The following is a 23,991-nucleotide window of genomic DNA, read 5'->3' on the forward strand; positions in this document are numbered from 1 at the left end:
ACCCACATGGGTAATATCAATGTCACCCTTTTGCACATGGTCTCTCAAGAAATGATACCTAATATCAATATGTTTTGTGCGAGGGTGATCAATGGGGTTCTCGGAGATCTTTATGGCACTTCCATTATCACAGAGAAGAGGAACGTGTCGATACGTGATACCATAATCCTTTAGTGTTTGCCTCATCCATAGCAGTTGGGTTGCACAGCTTGCGGCTGCAATATATTCGGCCTCGGCCGTGGAGAGAGAAACACAGTTCTGCTTTTTCGAGGACCAACTTACCAAGGATCGTCCAAGAAACTGACATGCACCGGAAGTGGATTTCCGTCCCACTTTGTCACCGGCCCAATCCGCATCGGAGTACCCAATAAGATCGAACTTTGCATCCTTGGGGTACCATAAGCCTAACTTTGGGGTGTGAACAAGGTATCAAAGAATATGCTTAACCACCGTATGATGGCTTTCCCTAGGAGAAGCTTGAAATCTAGCACATATGCCTACACTTAACATGATGTCCGGTCTAGATGCGCAAAGATAAAGTAGCAAACCAATCATGGAGCGGTAAGTAGATGGGTCAAAAGGAATACCGTTTGTGTCTTCATTTAGAACTACATCTGTGGCCATGGGTGTCTTCATTGGTTTAGCATTTGTCATATCAAATTTTTCAAGAATGTCCTTGAGGTACTTAGTTTGAGACAAGAAAATCCCTTCTTGAAATTGTTGTATTTGAAACCCAAGAAAGAACTTCAAGTCCGTGTTGAGTGACATCTCAAAGGTCTTGGTCATGGAAGCTGCAAACTTCTTGCATAAATGGATGTTAGGAGAACCAAAAATGATGTCATCTACATAGATTTGGCATAAGATCAAATCACCATTTTCCCTCTTAGTAAAAAGAGTGGGATCGATCACCCCCACCACAAAGCCATCATCGAGTAGGAACTTCTTAAGATGATCGTACCAAGCACGGGGTGCTTGTTTGAGGCCATACAGAGCCTTGTGAAGTTTATATACATGGTCTTTGTGGTGAGGGTCAACAAACCCAGGTGGTTGTGATACATATACCTCTTCTTGTAGAGGACCGTTAAGAAAAGCACTTTTCACATCCATTTGATGCAAAGTAAAACCATTGAAAGCAGCATAGGCCAATAAAATGTGAATGGACTCAAGACGAGCAACAGGGGCGAAAGTTTCACCAAAGTCCAAACCTTCAACTTGGGAGTACCCCTGTGCTACTAACCTTGCCTTGTTGCGTAGGACAGTCCCATTCTCATCTTCCTTGTTCTTGAAAATCCATTTAGTTCCAATGACATTATGTTCCTCAGTTGGTCGTTCTACCAATGACCATACTTCGTTGCGTGTAAAACTGTTTAGCTCCTCTTGCATAGCAAGGAGCCAGTCATTGTCACACAATGCATCCTGAACCCTGTGTGGCACAGTACTAGAGACAAACAAAAAGTGATCACAAAAGTTTGTTAATTGTTTACGTGTCACTCTACCTTCCGACACGCCGGTGAGGATTTGATCAATATCAACACGACCGGCCACACATGGCATGATGGAGGTCAAGGTTTCACGAGGTTCGACTTCGTTTCCATCATCAACGTCCTCAACATATGGATCATTTATGTGCGGAGGAAGATATTCCTCTTCGCGTTGCACCTGTTGAGGTTCATCATCAAACATACCCATACTTTGGTCTACCTCTTGAAGATCAACTTGTTCTTGAGTGTGATCAGGGTGAGAGACATGTTCTCCCACTTGATCCTCAACAACTAGCATGATGTGTGTGCTTGTATCTTGTGGAGGTACAGGCAGTGAATTGTCTTGAGGATGAGAAATACTCTCATCATCTTCATCATCATCATGGGGTCTTTGTTCCATGGGAAGAAGTGCACATACACCCATGTTTAAGATATCTTGTGGGGAGTCTTCTTCACCTGCATCATTTAGATCAACTTGCTCCCCATGGGAGCGGTTAAATTCATCAAACGTCATGTCACAGGTTTCTATAACACATCCAGTGGATTTTTTGTAGACCCTGTAGGCGTGAGAGTTTGACCCATAGCCAACAAAAATCCCTTCAGTTGTTTTGGATTGAAATTTTCCTAACCGTTCCCGTTTGTTGAGGATGAAACACTTGCATCCAAACACACGAAAGTACTTAACATTTGGCTTGTTCCCAGTTAGGAGCTCATATGGAGTCTTCTCCAATATTGATCGAAGGAAGAGTCGGTTTGATGCATGACATGTTGTGTCGACGGCCTCAGCCCAAAAACTATGTGGTGACTCGTATTCGTCTAACATGGACCTTGCCATTTCCATAAGTGTCCAGTTCTTCCTCTCTGCCACAACATTTTACGGATGTAAGGTGCGGAGTACTGATGTTCAATTCCCTCATCACTAAGAAATTCTTCTAGGGTGTAGTTCTTGAACTCAAAGCCATTATCACTTCTTACTGCCTTGATGTCCTTGTCAAACTTCCGCTGGGCTTGTTTGGCAAAATCAATGAAGGTGATCTTCGTCTCGTCCTTGGACTTGAGAAAGAACACCCATGTATATCTTGAGTAATCATCAACAATGACTAGGCCATACTTTTTCCCTCCAAGACTTGCCCAAGAAGGAGGCCCAAACAGATCCACATGAAGGAGCTCTAACGGCCTCGAAGTGGATACAATGTTCTTGGGTGGATGTTTTGATTGATGTTGTTTCCCAGCTATGCATGCACTGCACACACGATCTTTCTTAAAAGATACATTTGTTAGTCCAATGATGTGATTGTCGTTTAAGAGATTTTGAAGATTTTTCATGCCAACATGGGCGAGCCGGCGATGCCACATCCATCCCATGTCGGCCTTGGACATTAGACAAGTTGTATGGAAGGTGCTCTCTTTCGAGAAATCAACCGTGTAAAGGTTGCCATCCAACTCTCCAATAAAGGCCACTTCGAGAGTGTCTCTCTTAAAGACTTTCACATCCGTTAGGCCAAATAATGTGCCATAACCGACGGAAGCCAATTGGCGAACTGAAAGTAAATGATATTGAAGAGATTGGACAAGCATGACATTTGCAATAGACATGTCATTAGTGATTGCCACCTTGCCCAACCCAATTACCTGCCCTTTCGACCCTCCACCAAATACAATGCTCATGTATGGTCGAATGGCTTGCATGAAGTCATAGAGCAAGTTACTATCTCCGGTCATATGATTGGTGCATCCATTGTCGATCACCCATTTGGCTCCTCCGGAGAAAACAGCCTGTAACGAATTAAGACTTGGTTTGAGGTACCCATTTTGTCATGGGGCCTTTCACATTAGTTAAAAGAGTCTTAGGGACCCAAATAGCATAGAATCCGAATGCATTACGGGGACCAACGAATTTAGCATAAACCTCTCCTTCCTTTGATTTGCGTAGTACATAGGATGGAGGCATGAATTCGGTTGTCTTGTTGTGAGTAGGCGAACCCCTAGTGGCCGATCCACTCACAACCTTACCTTTCTCCTTGTGTCCCTCTCGTACAAATATTTCTTTAAGCGGAGTGGTACACTTGAGAGGAGATGCACTTTTCTTGGCGGTGCTTGGGTTGAACCCAAGCCCTTCCTTGGCGAAGCCTCCATTGTGTCGACTTAAGATCTCATTGAGAGTCTTTTGTCCTTGTGCACATGTCATGAGACCTCTGTCTAACTGTGCCTTTAGCGAACAGTTTTCCTCAAGGATAGATGTCAGTTCACTACTAGAGTTAGTAGTGCAGGTATCAACATTAATGATAGGTGAGGAGTAGGCGTTAGCTAAAGTGTCAAGATAAGTAACCTTAAGTGCCTCAAAGCTCTTTGTAAGAACAGTGAGTTTCTCTTCCTTGTCTTTGAGAGACAAGGATAGATGCTCACATTCCTTAGAAAGGGAAGCATGAGAGTTCACAAGTCGGTTTTTATCATTTAGTAATTCTTTGCACACAGATTCAGCCTTTTTCAAGGAGGCAAGATCATTAGCATGTTTATCAAGGTTTTCACCTACTTTTGAGCATAATGCATCATTTTGTGCTTCCTCATACAGGACTTTCTGCTCAAGGATTTCATTTCTTTCCTTCTCCTCAGTGACGAGGGTTTCGAGTTCCTTGATGGTATTGGTGTGCTTACTCACCATTTCCATAAGTATGCGAAACATAGTGAGCTTCTTTCCTTTAAGAGAGCACATAAATTTGTTTATTTTAGCAAACATGGGATGATCTAAGTCATTCTCCTCATAGTGATCTTCCGCATCAAGATACTCATCAGATGGAGTAGAAGCTAGACTGAAAGAGTTTAACCGTGGAGTTACCTTAACCTTATCATGGGAGCTTTGGTATTCCTCATCTCCCATGGCAGTCTTTGCCATCAAACACTTGTGAGCGTTGCCCTTGTAGTCCTTCATATAGTTGTAGTGAACAACATCACCACTTTTGTTGACTAGCCTCAAGGTGTTTTGTGTATCCTGAGCTACTCCGGCAACTCCACCAACATCTTCTGGATCTGATTCTTCTTGTGCAACCATTTCTCTTCCATCTGTCCTCTTGAGCTTGGAGTTCATAGGGTTTGGCAACTTCTTCTTTACAAAGGTCTTTGGAAACCTTGGTTTGTCTTCTCTCTTCTCATAAGGACAGTCATTGGAGAAGTGGTTGGTTTCCTCACAGTTATAGCATTTCCTTACCTTCTTCTTTGGGAATCTTCCCTTGAACTTTCCTGCACTGAACTTCTTTACAAAGAGACCAATGTCCTCATAAGATGGGCTTTCATCAGAGTCAACATCATCACCATCTTCACAGTCATCATCACCTTCTTCTTCTTCACTTTCTTCTTCGTCACATTCATGCTTGGCTTTCAAAGCAAGATTGATCTTTGATGTTGAAGTGCCATGCATGGCAAGGTGCTTTGTTGCATTTGCCTTTGACTCTTCAAATAATTGGAAAGTGGATATGATGTCATCTGGAGTCATTTCTTTACACCCATGGTGCTGCCTCATGTCCCATGCCATTTGATGGTGATAAGGAGCAAGAGCGTGAAGTAACTTGTCCACAAGAAATCTCTTGGTCAGATTGAAACTATCTTGCGTCTTGTCACAGTCACATGACTCAATGTCTGCGGCGAGAGTCATGAGCCGTTCTAGTAGTTGCTTGGGAGATTCACCTTTTTCCATACAGAAATTCTGTAATTGCCCCTTGGCAATTTCCTATTGAGCAAGCCGAAGAGTGGAGGTACCGGTCTTGGTCCTTATAATGCTATCCCACAGTTCCTTGGCACTTGTGATGTGAATGTAAGGTCTCCGTTGCTTGTCATTCATTCCTTTTCTTATGCACATGATCGCAGTGTCATTGAGATGCTTGTCATAAGTTTCTCTCGGAGTGATGCACCTTGGATCTGCAGGATTGTACCCATGCTCGAGGATGTCCAACATCTCATCATTGGTGTACCTAAGATGACCCTGCATACGAACTCTCCACAAAGCAAAATCGAAATTGTCATCAAGCAAGGGAGGTTTTCCTCCAGGATTGTACTTAGGTTTCTCAATTTGAGATCTAGCATAAAGCCATGGAACACAGGTTTGGTTCCTTTCCGGAGGTTGTTGGCCAAATGAAGTACCATGCACATGTGGCCCTGAGGCTCTCGGGGACGTGGTTGTCCCCGTGGTTAGTGATGCCGGTCTCATTTGGACCATGGCCTCGAGAGAAGCATCATGCTCCTCTTTTTGCTTGGCAAGGGCCCGTTCCAGGTCCTCAAAGGTGAAAGACTTGAATTCCGTGGAAGTCTCGTCCCTCTGCACTGGAGCTACCGTAGATGGAACCTCATCCATCTCGCTCTAGGGCGGTTAAGCCACAAGAATAGAGCACGAGGCTCTGATACCAATTGAAAAGGATCGAGATGGACCTAGAGGGGGGTGAATAGGTACAATAACAAATTTTAATAATTACTTAGCAATTTTAGGCAAAAGTACGGAATATGAGTGTAGGCCTAATAATTGCTATGACAAGGAGTAAGCTATTTAGAGTGAAGTAAGACAAGCGGTAAACAATAATCAAGTACAAGTGCGTAATAAGGATTAACACAAGTAGAGAGTTAGGGTTAGGAATAACCGAAACTTCAAGAGAGACAAGGATGTATCCCGATGTTCACTTCCTTGGAGGGAAGCTATGTCACCGTTAGAGGGGCGTATGTTACCACGAAGGCACACCAACGCCATGAAGGCTCACCCTATTCTCCCTTTGAGATAACTCCACGAAGGCGTTTCTCAACCACTAGTGGTAAGCCTTGAGGTGGCTTCCAAACCTTCACAAACTTTCCGGGGGAAATCACAACGGTTTGATTCCTCTCCGAAGACTCCTACCGCCTAGGAGTCTCCAACCTCCAAGAGTAACAAGATCACGGGGATTGCTCAAAACTTGCTCAAATCACAAATCACTTTGGTGGGAAGGAGGAGAGGGAGACGATCTATCTTTTGATTGGAACAACACTCAAAGGGACTCACAAATCCTCTTGGGATGTAGGATTTGGTGTAGACAAGAGTGAGTGAGAAGAAAGGTGTTCTTGGATGTATTCTAGCTGTGTTGAACACCCTCTCACGAGGTGGGAGAAGAGTATATATAGTGGGGAGTGAAAAACAGCCGTTGGGGACACTTTAAGTCACACAGGGTCCGGACGTCCGACTGTTTCCGGAAGTCCGGGCGTCCACGAGGGGTCGGACGTCCGACACGGGTCGGTCGTCCGATGCCTGTAGATATGGCTGAAAATACTGTGAATTGAACAGCGACCGGACGTCCGGAGAGGACAGGAAATCCGAGTTATTCGACTCAACTTCTTCTGGTGGGAGGTTCCGGATTTCCGAAGGGGGACGGACGTCCGGCCCTCGGACGTCCGGAGGGAGCCGGAAATCCGAGTTATAGAGCTCATGTTCTTGTGGTGCAGGGCTTCGGATTTCCGAGGCTGGTCGGATGTCCGGAGGGAGCTGGAAATCCGAGCTATATGACTCAAATACTTATGGTGTAGGGCTCCGGATTTCCGAAGCCTGCCGGTCGTCCGGCCCTCGGACGTCCGGAGGGAGCCGGAAGTCCGAGGCAATAGACCTATTTTGAGATAGGAACAGAGTGGAGAATATGTGGTATTGGGTATGACAGTGAAGATGTGGTATGAGCAAGTTCATCGCAAAACCTGTGATCCCCTCTTAATAGTGCGGGATCCCTATACTCAATATCAGTAAACTCAAAAGAATAGTCTACATCATCTTTTCTTAATCCCGAGCCTTCCCGAAATATAAATCCCGATCTTCTCAGACCACCTTTGACACATAATTCTCAATCTACTAAAGTACTTGCCATCCTGAGATACACTCAACAAATAGGATTAGTTTCCTATGTATGTGTTGTCATTAACACAAAAAGTCAATTAGGGGCATAGCATGCACTTTCACCTGCACAAACACAAAAAGCTTGCTCCCAACGCTATTAAGGGGTTGTCAATCCCTTATAGATTGTTTGCCAAGTGAGAATTGAAAACAACAAAGTAACAAAGCAAAGTAAAAGCGGAGGTGTAAACGATGGGTGTGAATAGACCCGGGGGCCGTAGTGTTCACTAGTGGCTTCTCTCATGAAAGCAAGTAGACGGTGGGTGAACTAACTACTGTCGAGCAATTGATAGAACCGCGCAAAGTCGTGACGTCATCTATGGCAATGATTATATCTATAGGCATCACGTCCAAAACAAGTAGACCGATACTTTCTGCATCTACTACTATTACTCCACACTTCGACCGCTATCCAGCATGCATCTAGTGTATTAAGTCCAAAAGAACAGAGTAACGCCTTAAGCAAGATGGCATGATGTAGATGGACAATCTCATATCTACGACAAATCCCACCTTGTTACCCTTGATGGCAACTACACGATGTGCGCCTTGCTGCCCCTACTATCACTGGGAAAGGTCACCACACGGTAAGAACCCAAAACCAAGCACTTCTCCCATTGCAAGAATCATAGATCTAGTCGGCCAAACAAAACCCAAGACTCGGAGAGACTTACAAGGATATCAAATCATGCATATAAGAAATCAGCAAAGACTCAAATATATATCATAGATAATCTGATCACAAATCCACAATTCATCGGATCTCAACAAACACACCGCCAAAGAGGATTACATCGGATAGATCTCCATGAAGATCATGGAGAACTTTGTATTGAAGATCCAAGAGAGAGAAGAAGCCATCTAGCTACTAACTACGGACCCGTAGGTCTAAAGTGAACTACTCACGAGTCACTGGAGGGGCGATGATGTTGATGAAGAAGCCCTCCAACTCCAAAGTCCCCTTCGGCACGGCACCGGGAAGGGTCTCCAGTTGAGATCTCACGGAAACGGAAGCTTGCGGCGACAGAAAAGTGTTTTCGTGGACGCCTGATTTTTTCTGGATTTTTAGGGAATATATAGGCCAAAGACCTAGGGCAGGGGAGCGCCAGGGAGGCCACAAGCTTGGTTGTCGCAGCCTCCCCCCTGGCCGCGGCAACAGGGCTTGTGGGCTCCCTGTGTTACCACTTGCTTGGCCCTCAAGCCTCCTGATCTTCTTCCATTCTGGAAAAAATCATTTCGGGGATTTTATTCCGTTTGGACTCCGTTCCAAAATCAGATCTGAAAAGAGTCAAAAACACAGAAAAAAACAGGAACTGGCCCTTGGCACTGAGTTAATAAGTTAGTCCCAAAAAAGATATAAAAGGTAAACAAAACATCCAAAGTTGACAAGATAAGAGCGTAAAACCATCAAAAAATATAGATACGTTTGAGACGTATGAATAAGGAACCTTCAGAAGCCATCAAAGACTTGTCCATTGGCAAGATCCGTCCCATGGAGGTGAAGGAGAGTACTTCAGCAAGTCAAGTGGAAGCTACTACTTCGCATCAAGGGGAATCACAAAACAACATAGAAGCATCCACAAGCGGTACACGACATGATGAAGAAGAGGAAGAAGTACATCGTGATGATCCACCTCAACCTTCCTCACCACCACCTCAAGGAGATGATAACATCAACGACAACGTGCAAGATGATGATGATGATGATGATGAAGCTCCACCATCCAACAAGAAGAAGTTGTCAAGAGTTAGAGCAAGAGTGGACACAAATTATCCATTGAATCAAATCTATGATGACATAATAACCGGGAGAATCACTCGCTCTAAATCTCGTTTAGCTAAATTTTGTGAGCATTATTCTTTCATCTCTAGCATTGAACATTTTAAGGTTGAAGAAGCCCTTCAAGACCCGGATTGGGTGAATTCCATGCACGAAGAGCTACACAACTTTGAGAGGAACCAAGTATGGACCCTTGTTGAAAAGCCGGAAGGTGAGCAAAACATCATTGGTACAAGATGGGTGTTTCCGAATAAGCAAGATGAAGATGAACAAGTTGTACACAACAAGGCGCGTCTTGTAGCCAAAGGATACACACAATTCGAAGGTATGGACTACGGTGAGACTTATCCACTTGTCGCTAGAATTGAATCCATTCGCATTCTTCTCGCTTATGCCAATCACCATGATATTACTCTTTACCAAATGGATATCAAAAGTGTGTTTCTTAATGGAGAAATTGAGGAGGAAGTTTATGTTAAACAACCTCCCGGATTCGTGAACCCTAAGAAACCTAATCATGTTTATGTAACATCCCAATCTTCCTAATTGGGAATGTTTTACATTGTAGCTAAGCATCTATGCATATTGATTGAAATAAATTTGGCACTTGAATTCTTTCGTCTTTTGATTTGCATTTCCATCTTTTTCCTCGCACGAGAAATGCCCGGGGAAATACTCTCGTGCACGCAAGAGAGAGAGCGGAGGAAAATGACCCTCCAAAGTGCGGGCAATTTCTGAAATATTGGAGCCAAGAAATCCAAAGATCATTCGCAAAAAAGAAATAAAGCATTTTGAGGAATTTCTGAAAAAAAACATTTTTTAAAAGTTCTTATTTTTGCTTTGGAAAAATGTTATTCGGGTAGAGGATATTTTTATGATTTTTTGGTATATAATACTCTATATTAAATATTTGATTTATTTCCTTTTTTTCACTTTTGTTTTTCTATTTCGGAAAAGATTTTATTAGGAAAGCCTTTTTTTAGTAGGCAATCGCCCGAGCGCTTAATAGCTGTGGGCCGCCACCCTCACAGCCCGGGATCCCAATCCCTTAATTGCCGGCCGCCCTTTCCTACCCCAGCCCGCCTCCCCCCACTGCCACGCGGGCCCCCTGGCCGACCCCTCCTCCCCCACGGTCACCCCCCACCTCCTCCTTCCTAAACTCTGCCCGAGCCCCAACCGAGCTCCCTGGAGCAGAGATCCTCTCGGATCCCCCTCTGCCCCTTCCTTCCCCACTCCCCCTCTCGGCCTATAAGTACTCCTAGCCGCCGCTGCACTCCGTTCCCACGCCCCCCTCGCCAAACCGCCCACCCGAGCCCCTGCCGTAGCTGCGCCGGCAGCAGCCCCGAGCACCACCTTCGGCCCCCGTGGGAGCAGCACCCCGAGCCACCCCCCGACTCCGCCGACGCTGCCACTCGCCGGAGGAAGCCGCCGTCGCCGCCCCCGTCCCGTCGCCACCACCCCGGAGCCCCTCCCCTCGCCGGCGACCACCACCCCTGCCGGAGTTGCCAGCCACTGCCACGGTGAGGCTCCCTCCTCCTGTTGTTTTTCTTTTTTTTCTTAGTTAGCCCTTAGATCCATATTCTACGGTGTAGATTAGATTAGGATACCCCTTCGGTTTATATCAGAAAACCGCACTGGTTTTTTCACTTAAAACGGTTAGCCAGTAGTTTCTGTTAGCCCTCGGCCGTTTGCTCCTAATGATTGCAACAAACACCCCCGCAGCCTATCACAGCACGCCACGTATACCCCCTGTTAGTTAGCTAGTTAGCTTCTTTTTTTTCTGTCTAATTGCAAAAACAGAAAAGTTTCTGTTTTGTTTTGGCCATAACTTTTGATCCCGTAGTCCAATGATATTGATTCTTGTTCCAGTAGACTCCAATTTTTCTGTAGTGTTTAAAAACATATAATTTGTCTATGTTTGGAATTTTCAAATATAAGTTAGATCAGATTTAGTTTAAACCTTGTTTTGCCTATTCTAGGAGTTAAAAAAAATGATTTTGAGTTGATTCTTTTTTCTACTGCTTCCTAGTGATTATATCTTACGGTGGTAGAAGTTTCAAAAATTTTAAAGTGTTTTTACTGGTGTTTTTAACAGAAACAAGTTTCTGCCATAGTGACGCGTGTTGAATTCTTTTACTTAGGCTTTAGCAAATCCTTACTTGTGATGTTATTTTCACTTGTGGCTTGATTGTAGTGCTTATGGTGTGTTTCGTGTTTGTATCGGTAGATCATTCGGAGTGCGAAGCGTGTTACTTAGAAGCGCTCGATCAAGACAACTATCATCAAGGCAAGTCATTTTGATCATGTTATTTTCCTATGTTTTCGATGCATGGTAGTTCACCTTTCTTTGCCCAAATTGCATGCTGCCTAGGTACTTGGAAACTTTAGTATAAGTTGTAGTATCATGTGGTAGGCACACAACAACCCCGATACTTGGCCCCGGGACGACAATTTTCTTAATGCTATGCTTGAGTAGACGGGTTTACGGTTGAGTCCATAACACGAGTGATGCGAGGTTGATTAAATAATCAAGACCGGTTAAGACAAGATTTTCAAGACCTCGGACGCAATGCAACTCTGGGTGAAGGACGGTTGATCGGCTCCCTGCAGAACCCAGTGGATGCCCGGGATGCTGGGGACGGCCATGACATCCTGCGGAAAGCTTCACCTAGGCTCGAAGAGACGGACGGAGACTTCAAGACTCAAGGCTTACCTGCACAGCCACAAGTCATTATGGGCTCTGGCTTGGTTGGACAACGCGGCGACTCTGGACAGGCGGTGCTAGCAGATGTAGAAGAACGGTAGGATTGGATGGGCACCGACAGGGATTCAGAGGGACCCGTTGAAAGACCATGTTTTGATCATCCGGTCTTCAAACACCCTGAAGTGCGAGGACAAACACGGAGGCGATCAAATCTTGTGGGGAACGTGTGCAAAACTCTGCAGAGTGCCCAAACTAATCGATTAGCCGTGTCCACGGTCATGGAGAACTTGAGCCGAAGGCATTGAAATTCCCCTGAACTCTCGACACAACTTAATAATGATGTGGGTGTTAACAACTATTCGGGTACGAGAATTGGTTGGCAGAACCATCTCGTTAACAACAAACAATGTAGTAATATTTTGCTTCCAACCCCTCTTGTTGTAGGATAAAACTGGCTTTATGCAAAACTCATAGCCCCACAGGACAAATATGCATGTAGAGATAGTTGATTATTGTTTTTTCTCCTCTCTTTGATGACTTGCCGGCATATTCAATATGCTGACCTACACGGCTGCAACGTATCATGTTGCAGAGTACTTTTCCGACCAGGAGTGAGGCTACGATCTACGCTCAGCGACATGCCCTTGGAGTCGGATGGACTCGTCTACCTGATGCTTCCGCTAGTCTTCGTTAGATATCTCATGAGATGGCCTTCAGCCACTTTATTGTAAACCTTTATTGTAATAAAGTACTCTTTATGAGATTTCGATTAATAAAGTTGTGTGATTGAACTCTTGAATATATACATTATGTACTGAGTGTGTACCAGCATGATCTTGGGATGGTACGGAAACACGAGAGGCTTGACTCGTCTTCAGTGGGGTCGCTACAGAAATGGTATCAGAGCACACGCTGACCTTAGGACGTAACCTCTAGGAATGGAAAAGCCTTAGGAAGAAAACTATTTTCTCTTATGTCTATAAGCCCTCTATTTTCTCTTCTGATCATTTCTGACTTCTCTCCGATTTTCCAATGTTTTAGATGGCCACCTTCATCCCTGTTAAGTTCACGGAGTTTTGCCAGCCCGACGCCACTATGCCTTTCGGAAAGGAGCTGGTGCAGATCACCAAGGACTTGAGGATTGCTCTGCCGACTATCACAGGGAAGCCAACTTCGTCTTACCCGGAGGATTCACGCTACAGGATCGAGGTGCACGTTCCCGGAAGGACATTCCAGCCGCGGACTGAGCCGGTGGATTTCAAGTTCATCGCACCCAACTGGATTCTCGGAAGGGACATGGCGATCCATTGTGCACTCGGACGTATCAAGGAAGAGTACAAAGGCTGCCCTATTTCTCCAGACCTATTCACCGTATCCCGGAGAAACGAAGACGGAGAAATTATCTCAAGCAAGACCAAGGACGCTCTCCTGTCTTATGCCCAGACGTTGGAGAAGCACAGCGGGACTCTGGAGCATCGTGTGATCAAGGACGCCAGGAAGATCAAGCAACTGTCACTCCACGAGCTCGAACTCGAAGATGCAGCCCGGGAAGCCCACTATGAGCACGAACTGGAGGTGAAGGACTTTCTGGAGCGGATCGAGAAGCTGAAGACTCGAGTTGCATACCTGGAGGAGGAACTGGACATGGGCGAGAACCTTCATCCCGAAGGAGACGTAGCCCCCTTGATCAGCAACGACGAGGACTATGAAGAAAGCTCCACCGAAGGACCCATCACCATGATTTTGTGAGGAGGACACTTAGACTAGACCACCAAATTTACTTTATCGTTATACGCTTAGGCCGATGTTTAGGATTATCGAATTTTGTATCCTCGTGTGAACCTTTGTGATGGTATTGAATAAAATGTGTGGTGTGATACTTGTTTGTTGCATTTCATATGGGTAGTGTAATTACTCTTAGACCATTGTTCTATGCTAATCTCACCCCTCCACAAACATCAGATGCCTCCGAGACGCGCCCCTGAGTCCAACTTTCCGCCGGAACTCACCCAGTTGATCCAGCAACAAAACACCCTGATGCAGCTGATCATCCAGAACCAGAACAATAACAACAATCGTCACCCACCCCAGGCCGACATCTCACCCGTTTCCTGAGGTTGAACCCTCCAACTTTCTCCAGCAGCATTGAACCCACTGTGGCAGATGATTGGCTCCGCAAGATGGAGCATGAACTTATCACTGCTGGTTGTACTGAAGCTGAGAAGGTGCGCTTTGCCGCGCATCAACTTGAAGGCCCTGCAGCTGCTTGGTGGGAGAACTACACCACCACTTACCCCATTGCTGGAGTCACTTGGGAGCAATTCAAGCAAGCCTTCCGCACCGCACATGTCTCAGCTAGTGCAATGGGTCTGAAGAAGCGTGAGTTTCGCAACTTATGCCAGGGGAATCGCTCTGTGGCCCAGTACGTCGATGAATTCAGCATGCTCGCCCGTTATGCACCTGGAGATGTGGCCGATGATGCGGCCAAGCAGGAAAAGTTCTTGGAGGGACTCAATGATGAGCTGAGCATTCAGTTGACTGTAGCCACCTTCAACAACTACCAGGAGCTGGTTGATAAGGCCCTCATCTTGGAGGGGAAACACCAGCAGATGGAGAACCGCAAGCGAAAGTATGGGATTGGAAAGTTCAACTCCGGCACTCAGCAGAAGCCTCGCTACACCCCCTATTCAGGGAATACCGGGACTGGATCCGGTAAGTTTGGAGGACACGTTCAGCATAACCACCGAGTGCACAACCATGGAGGCCACAACCATGGAGGAAATGGAAACCACCGCAACAACAACAACTTCAAGAATGGCGGTACTGGCACTCAGCAGCATTCAGCTCCAGCTCAGAAGGATCTGACTCACATCACTTGCTTCAAGTGTCAGAAGACGGGACACTATGCCACTGAATGTCCCCAGAACAAGCAGGGAAATGGAAACGGCAACGGCAACTCTGCAGCAAAGAAGCCCAATCCTTTTCCTCAAGCTCAGGTGAACCACACTGATGTTGAAGAGGTCTATGATCACCCCGATACTGTGGTTGGTAAGTTTTTGCTAAATTCACGTCCAGTATTGGTACTTTCTGATTCTGGTGCAACACATTCATTCATATCAAGGGTAGTTGTGGAAAAGTATAGTTTGCCAACTAGAACCCTCAGCCAGCCTATTAAGGTCAGTTCCCCAGGAGGCATGATGACAGCCGGGATAGGATGCCATGCTTTGAGTCTCAACATCGGGAACCATAATTTTCCTACCGACCTCATCGTATTAGAGTCCCAGGGATTGGATGTAATCCTAGGCATGGATTGGTTGGCCAAGTATGAAGGGAATATTGATTGTGCCCTTAAGTCTATTTTGCTCACCACCCCGAGCAGAAGCGGATTAAGTACGTGTCTCAGCGCCCGACACGGAGTAAGCGAGTAAACTCTCTCACGGGAGTAGTCCAGGAGGAAGTACCGATTGTACAGGAGTACCCAAATGTATTTCCGGAGGAATTGCCGGGCATGCCACCCGATAGAGAGATTGAGTTCTTGATTGAGCTATTACCCGGAACAGCCCCGATATCCAAGAGACCCTATCGAATGCCCGCAAATGACTTGATAGAAATCAAGAAGGAAATTAAGGAGTTGTTGGACAAAGGGTATATTCGCCCAAGTTCTTCACCTTGGGGAGCCCCAGTGCTCTTGGTTGAAAAGAAGGACAAGTCCTTGAGAATGGTTGTCGATTATCGTGCATTGAACGATGTGACCATCAAGAACAAGTACCCCTTGCCGATGATCAATGATCTGTTTGATCAGTTAGTTGGAGCTCGCGTATTCTCAAAGATCGATCTTCGATCCGGGTATCATCAGTTGAAGATTCGTGAACAGGATATACCCAAGACAGCCTTCACCACTCGGTACGGCTTGTATGAGTACACGGTCATGTCATTTGGAGTGACTAATGCTCCGGCATATTTTATGAATCTGATGAACAAGGTATTTATGGAATACTTGGACAAGTTTGTCGTGGTGTTCATCGATGACATACTGATATTCTCCAAGAACGAAGAGGAACACAAGGAACATCTGCGTCTAGTTCTGGAGAAGCTTCGAGAGCATAAGCTATATGCAAAGTTTAGCAAATGTGAGTTTTGGTTGAAGGAAGTCGGATTCCTCGGACACGTCATCTCAGGAGAAGGAATAGCAGTGGACCCTGCCAAGGTCGCAGCAGTCACCGAATGGGTAGCATCCACTACAGTCAAGGAGATCCGCAGTTTCCTCGGACTTGCCGGATATTACCGGAGGTTCATTGAGAATTTATCAAAGATCGCCAAGCCCATGACAGAGATATTGAAGAAGGAATCCAAGTATGTTTGGACTGAGGAATGTGAAACCAGTTTTCAAGAGCTGAAGAGACGTCTTGTTACAGCCCCAGTGCTGATATTGCCGAACATTCGGAAGGATTTCCAGGTTTACTGTGACGCTTCTCGTCAAGGACTCGGAGGAGTGCTCATGCAAGAAGGAAAAGTTGTAGCCTATGCATCCAGACAGCTCAGTCCTCATGAGTTGAATTATGCCACACATGACTTGGAACTAGCAGCCGTAGTGCACGCTCTCAAGACCTGGAGACATTTCCTGATTGGAAATAGTTGTGATGTTTACACTGATCACAAGAGCCTGAAATATATCTTCACACAGAAGGATTTGAACCTCAGACAGAGGCGACGGCTAGAGTTGATCAAGGACTATGACATGAGATTGCATTATCACCCAGGCAAGGCAAATGTTGTAGCCGATGCGTTGAACCGCAAGAGTTATGTGAACACACTCACAGCTGGAGGATTACCCCAGGAGTTAGTCGATGACCTCCGAGAGCTCAAATTGGAAATAGTTCCAAGAGGATTTGTTGCCACTCTGGAAATTCAGTCTACTCTGACAGAAAAGATCCGCGAGGCACAGAAATCAGACAAGGAGATAGCTGAGATTAAACAGAAAATGGAAGACGGGAAGGCTAAAGGTTTTCGTGAGGATGAACACGGAACTTTATGGTTTGAGGATCGCATCTATGTGCCAAATGATCCCGAACTCAGGAAGTTGATACTTCAGGAGGCCCATGATTCCCCGTACTCGATACACCCCGGTAACACCAAGATGTATCTGGATCTGAAAGAAAGTTTCTGGTGGACAGGAATGAAGAAAGACATTGTCGAGTTCGTAGCAGTATGCGATGTTTGTCAGCGAGTAAAAGCCGAGCATCAGAAGCCAGCAGGTTTGCTCCAACCTCTGCCGATACCCGAGTGGAAATGGGAAAAGCTTGGTATGGACTTCATCACAGGATTACCCAGGACCCGTTCTGGCTATGATTCTATTTGGGTTGTGGTCGATCGTTTGACCAAGGTAGCTCACTTCATTCCGGTAAAGACTACTTACACGAGTGCCAAGCTGGCCAAGATATATATGACGAGGATCGTATGTCTGCATGGAGTACCAAAGAGCATTGTGTCAGATAGAGGGACTTAGTTCACATCCAAATTTTGGCACCAACTGCATGAAACCTTCGGAACGAGATTGGAGTTCAGTACAACTTTTCACCCACAGACAGATGGACAGACCGAGAGAGTTAATCAGATTCTGGAGGACATGTTGAGAGCTTGCGCACTAGACTATGGGTCTAGTTGGGATGACAATTTGCCTTATGCCGAGTTCTCATACAACAACAGCTAACAGACCAGTCTGAAGATGGCCCCTTTCGAAGCTCTATACGGAAGGAGGTGCAGAACACCGTTGATGTGGGATGGAGTTGGAGACCGACAACTTTTTGGTCCCGATCTTATCCGAGATTCTGAAGACAAGGTCAAGCTAATTCGTGACCGACTCAAGATAGCTCAGTCCAGGCAGAAGAGTTATGCTGACAGCAAACGCAAGGAGGTAACGTACAAAGTGGGAGACCGAGCATATCTTCGGGTGTCTCCACTTCGAGGAATCAAGAGATTCGGTGTGAAAGGAAAATTAGCACCTCGTTTCATTGGCCCCTACAAAATTCTTGAACGTAGAGGCGAAGTTGCATACAAACTGGAACTACCGGAAGGATTGTCCGAAGTTCATGATGTCTTCCATGTTTCCCAGTTGAAGAAATGCCACGCTGAGATGGCCGATGTTCCGTTGAGAGATACAGTGCCCCTAGAGGCCATACAGCTTGACAGTGAACTGACGTATGAGGAGAAACCCGTCAGGATTCTCGAGACCGCCAACAGAGTTACCCGCAGCAAGATCATCAAGTTCTGCAAGGTGTTGTGTAGCCACCACACCGAGGAAGAAGCCACCTGGGAATGAGAAGAGGATCTTCGTCGAGACCACCCGTTTTCTAGCCAACCCGAATCTCGAGGGCGAGATTCATCTTAAGGTGGGTAGGTTTGTAACATCCCAATCTTCCTAATTGGGAATGTTTTACATTGTAGCTAAGCATCTATGCATATTGATTGAAATAAATTTGGCACTTGAATTCTTTCGTCTTTTGATTTGCATTTCCATCTTTTTCCTCGCACGAGAAATGCCCGGGGAAATACTCTCGTGCACTCAAGAGAGAGAGCGGAGGAAAATGACCCTCCAAAGTGCGGGCAATTTCTGAAATATTGGAGCCAAGAAATCCAAAGATCATTTGCAAAAAAGAAATAAAGCATTTTGAGGAATTTCTGAAAAAAAAACATTTTTTTAAAGTTTTTATTTTTGCTTTGGAAAAATGTTATTCGGGTAGAGGATATTTTTCTGATTTTTTGGTATATAATACTCTATATTAAATATTTGATTTATTTCTTTTTTTTCACTTTTGTTTTTCTGTTTCGGAAAATATTTTATTAGGAAAGCCTTTTTTTAGTAGGCAATCGCCCGAGCGTTTAATAGTTGTGGGCCGCCACCCTCACAGCCCGGGATCCCAATCCCTTAATTGTCGGCCGCCCTTTCCTACCCCAGCCCGCCTCCTCCCACTGCCACACGGGCCCCCTGGCCGACCCCTCCTCCCCCACGGTCACCCCCCACCTCCTCCTTCCTAAACTCTGCCCGAGCCCCAGCCGAGCTCCCTGGAGCAGAGATCCTCTCGGATCCCCCTCTCCCCCTTCCTTCCCCACTCCCCCTCTCGGCCTATAAGTACTCCTAGCCGCCGCCGCACTCCGTTCCCACGCCCCGCTCGCCAAACCGCCCACCCGAGCCCCTGCCGCAGCTGCGCCGGCAGCAGCCCCGAGCACCACCTTCGGCCCCCCTGGGAGCAGCACCCCGAGCCACCCCCCGACTCCGCCGACGCCGCCACTCGTTGGAGGAAGCCGCCGCCGCCGCCCCCGTCCCGTCGCCACCACCCCGGAGCCCCTCCCCTCGCCGGCGACCACCACCCCTGCCGGAGTTGCCAACCACTGCCACGGTGAGGCTCCCTCCTCCTGTTGTTTTTCTTTTTTTTCTTAGTTAGCCCTTAGATCCATATTCTATGGTGTATATTAGATTAGGATACCCCTTCGGTTTATATCAGAAAACCGCACTGGTTTTTTTTTCACTTAAAACGGTTAGCCAGTAGTTTCTGTTAGTCGTCGGCCATTTGCTCCTAACGATTGCAACAAACACCCCCGCAGCCTATCACAGCGCGCCACGTATACCCCCTGTTAGTTAGCTAGTTAGCTTCTTTTTTTCTGTCTAATTGCAAAAACAGAAAAGTTTCTGTTTTGTTTTGGCCATAACTGTTGATCCCGAAGTCCAATGATATTGATTCTTGTTCCAGTAGACTCCAATTTTTCTGTAGTTTTTAAAAACATATAATTTGTCTATGTTTGAAATTTTCAAATATAAGTTAGATCAGATTTAGTTTAAACCTTGTTTTGCCTATTCCAGGAGTTTAAAAAATGATTTTGAGTTGATTCTTTTTGCTACGGCTTCCTAGTGATTATATCTTACTGTGGTAGAAGTTTCAAAAAATTTAAAGTGATTTTGCTGGTGTTTTTAACAGAAACAAGTTTCTGCCATAGTGACGTGTGTTGAATTCTTTTACTTAGGCTTTAGCAAATCCTTACTTGTGATGTTATTTTCACTTGTGGCTTGATTGTAGTGCTTATGGTGTGTTTTGTGTTTGTATCGGTAGATCATCTGGAGTGCGAAGCGTGTTACTTAGAAGCGCTCGATCAAGACAACTATCATCAAGGCAAGTCATTTTGATCATGTTATTTTCCTATGTTTTCGATGCATGGTAGTTCACCTTTCTTTGCCCAAATTGCATGCTGCCTAGGTACTTGGAAACTTTAGTATAAGTTGTAGTATCATGTGGTAGGCACACAACAACCCCGATACTTGGCCCCGGGACGACAATTTTCTTAATGCTATGCTTGAGTAGACGGGTTTTCGGTTGAGTCCATAACACGAGTGATGCGAGGTTGATTAAATAATCAAGACCGGTTAAGACAAGATTTTCAAGACCTCGGACGCAATGCAACTCTGGGTGAAGGACGGTTGATCGGCTCCCTGGAGAACCCAGTGGATGCCTGGGATGCTGGGGACGGCCATGACATCCCGCGGAAAGCTTCACCCAGGCTCGAAGAGACGGACGGGGACTTCAAGACTCAAGGCTTACCTGCACAACCACAAATCATTATGGGCTCTGGCTTGGTTGGACAATGCGGCGACTCTGGACAAGCGGTGCTAGCAGATGTAGAAGAACGGTAGGATTGGATGGGCACCGACAGGGATTCAGAGGGACCCGTTGAAAGACCATGTTTTGATCATCCGGTCTTCAAACACCCTGAAGTGCGAGGACAAACACGGAGGCGATCAAATCTTGTGGGGAACGTGTGCAAAACTCTGCAGAGTTCCCAACCTAATCGATTAGCCGTGTCCACGGTCATGGACAACTTGAGCCGAAGGCATTGAAATTCCCCTGAACTCTCGACACAACTTAATAATGATGTGGGTGTTAACAACTATTCGGGTACGAGAATTGGTTGGCAGAACTATCTCGTTAACAACAAACAATGTAGTAATATTTATGCAAAACTGGCTTTATGCAAAACTGGCTTTATGCAAAACTTTACCAATCCCTCTTGTTGTAGGATAAAACTGGCTTTATGCAAAACTCATAGCCCCACAGGCCAAATATGCATGTAGAGATAGTTGATTATTGTTTTTTCTCCTCTCTTTGATGACTTGCCGGCATATTCAATATGCTGACCTACACGGCTGCAACGTATCATGTTGCAGAGTACTTTTCCGACTAGGAGTGAGGCTACGATCTATGCTCAGCGACATGCCCTTGGAGTCGGATGGACTCGTCTACCTGATGCTTCCGCTAGTCTTCGTTAGATATCTCATGAGATGGCCTTCAGCCACTTTATTGTAAACCTTTATTGTAATAAAGTACTCTTTATGAGATTTCGATTAATAAAGCTGTGTGATTGAACTCTTGAATATATACATTATGTACTGAGTGTGTACCAGCATGATCTTGGGATGGTACGGAAACACGAGAGGCTTGACTCGTCTTGAGTCGGGTCACTACAGTTTACAAACTTCGTAAAGCTTTATATGGTCTTAAACAAGCCCCTAGAGCTTGGTACAAATGTCTAATGAAGTTTCTCATTAAAAGGGTTCTGAGATTGGTAAAATTGATGCAACCTTATTCACTAAAATAGTTAATGGAGAACTATTTGTATGCCAAATATATGTGGATGATATTATCTTTGGTTCTACTAACCCACATTTTAGTGAAAAGTCCGGAAAGTTGATGTCAGAGAAGTATGAGATGTCCATGATGTGTGAACTAAAATTCTTCCTTGCATTGCAAATCAAACAATCGAGAGAAGGTACGTTTATCTATCAATCCAAGTACACGAAGGACTTAATCGAGAAGTTCAACATGCAAGAGTGCAAAGGTATGAGAACCCCCGTGCCTACTAGTGGACATCTAGACATCACTAAGGAGGACAAACTAGTTGATCAAAAGGTTTATCGATCAATGATTGGTTCATTGCTATATTTATGTGCCTCCCATCCTGACATCATGTTGAGTGTTTGCATGTGTGCCCGATATCAAGCGGCACCAAAAGAATGTCATCTATTGGCTGTGAAAAGGATAGTGAGGTACCTCATACATACACCAAACTTTGGCATATGGTATCCCAAGGGATCTTCTTTTAATCTTGTTGGCTATTCCGACTCGGACTATGCCGGAGACAAGGTTGAAAGAAAATCCACCTCGGGTACATGTCAGTTTCTTGGGAGATCTCTTGTGTCTTGGTCATCCAAGAAACAAAACTCGGTATCCTTATCTACTGTCGAAGTTGAATACATTTCCGGTGGATAGTGTTGTGCACAATTACTTTGGATGACTTAAACTCTTAAGGATTATGGCATTCATGTTAGAAAAGTTCCATTGTTATGTGACAGTGAAAGTGCTATTAAAATTGCCTATAATCATGTGCAACATTCTGGAACAAAACATATCCAAATGCGACATCGTTTCATTTGTGATCATGTTGGTAAAGGAGATATAGATCTCAAGCATGTTCGTACTGACAAACAATTAGTTTATATCTTTACCAAACCACTTGATGAGAAAGTGTTTTGTCATTTGAGGAGTTAGTTGAACATCATTGATGCTTCAAACTTGAGCTAGACTCACTCGGATGCATGGAAGGGCATGAGCTTGATTTCCCATTCCATGATACCATTGATATGACTACCTTGTATCTTGGAAACTATGCTCCCTTGTATTGCATCTAACCTTTTGTAGGTACTTGGAAGAAATACACTTCACAAGATTGCCATCAACTCACAACAAAAGCAATCTTGACATGGCCAAGTATCAACAACCCCTTCTTTGGAGATGGAAAAAGAAGACAACAAAATCATATCCTTGACTATCATTTGTTGAAGTTATTCACTCTTGTCATTTGGATATATTATGGTCTTCCTTGCATGATTAACCATTGTACATGAGAAGTGAACCAAAATGACATGGATAGCTCCCAACTCACGATGATCTTCATCAACTTTGAGCATCCACAACAAGTTCACCTACATGCCACGTCATCAACATCATTCGAATGTATGTACTCATATCATTGACAAAGCTTTACACCAATTCATGAGGTAAAGCAACTCAAGTGATATGAAGATATTAAAATGCTTAATCGAAAAATGATAACCCCATTTTTGTGCTTAACGATGAGTATGACCTATGATCAAGCATCCTTGCTTGACTCCTCAAGTCAAATACTCTAATATAGGTGACCTAGTCACCGCCCCACATCTAGATGGAGATTATTGTATGGTTCACATTTGTCATTTCATACATTCTTGGAACCATTCAAATCTCATCTATATGTATGTATATTTGAAAAACAAACTTATTATTTGGTGTTTTTTTATGTTTTATTTCACAATTGGTATCTTATAACAATCTTTAGATTATTATCTGCCTAATTTTAGTTAAGGAGTTGATTTTCTTTGCAACTCGACCTCACCGATCTGTTGGGTAACGTTGCATGGGAAACAAAAAAATTCCTACGCACACAAAGACCTACCATGGTGATATTCATCTACGAGAGGGAGATCGGATCCACATACCCTTGTAGATCACTAAGAGGGAAACATTATGAAACGCGGTTAATGTAGTGGTACAGCTTCGTGATTCAAATCACCGTCGTCCCACGGTCCGTTCCGATCTAGTACCGAACGGACGACACCTCCGTGTTCATCACACGTACAGCTCGATGACGATCTCCGCCTTCTTGATCAAGCAAGAGAGATGGGGAAGTAGATGAGTTCTCCGGTAGTGTGACGGCCCGCCAGTGATGGTGATGATCTATTCCTGCAGGGCTCCGCCCGAGCTCCGCACAAAACCGATCTAGAGGAAGAACTACGAAGTAGAGGTTTAGGATTGCATGTGGCAAAGTTGTGTCTCAAAAATCCTAAAACCCCTAGTATATATAGGAGGAGAGGAGGGGCTAGCCTTGAGGCTCAAGAGAGCCCCAAGGGTGCCGACCGAGAGAGGAGGAGGAGGACTCCAACTCCAATTCAGTTTGGGAAGGAGGAGTCCCCTCCTTCCTTCCCACCTCCCTCTTTTTTTTCCGTTGAATTTTTCCTTCTAGACGACATAGCCCACTTGGACTAGCCTCACCA

The sequence above is a fragment of the Hordeum vulgare genome, chromosome 6H (genome assembly GCF_904849725.1).
Source record: "Hordeum vulgare subsp. vulgare chromosome 6H, MorexV3_pseudomolecules_assembly, whole genome shotgun sequence".
In the NCBI taxonomy this organism is placed as follows: Eukaryota; Viridiplantae; Streptophyta; class Magnoliopsida; order Poales; family Poaceae; genus Hordeum; species Hordeum vulgare.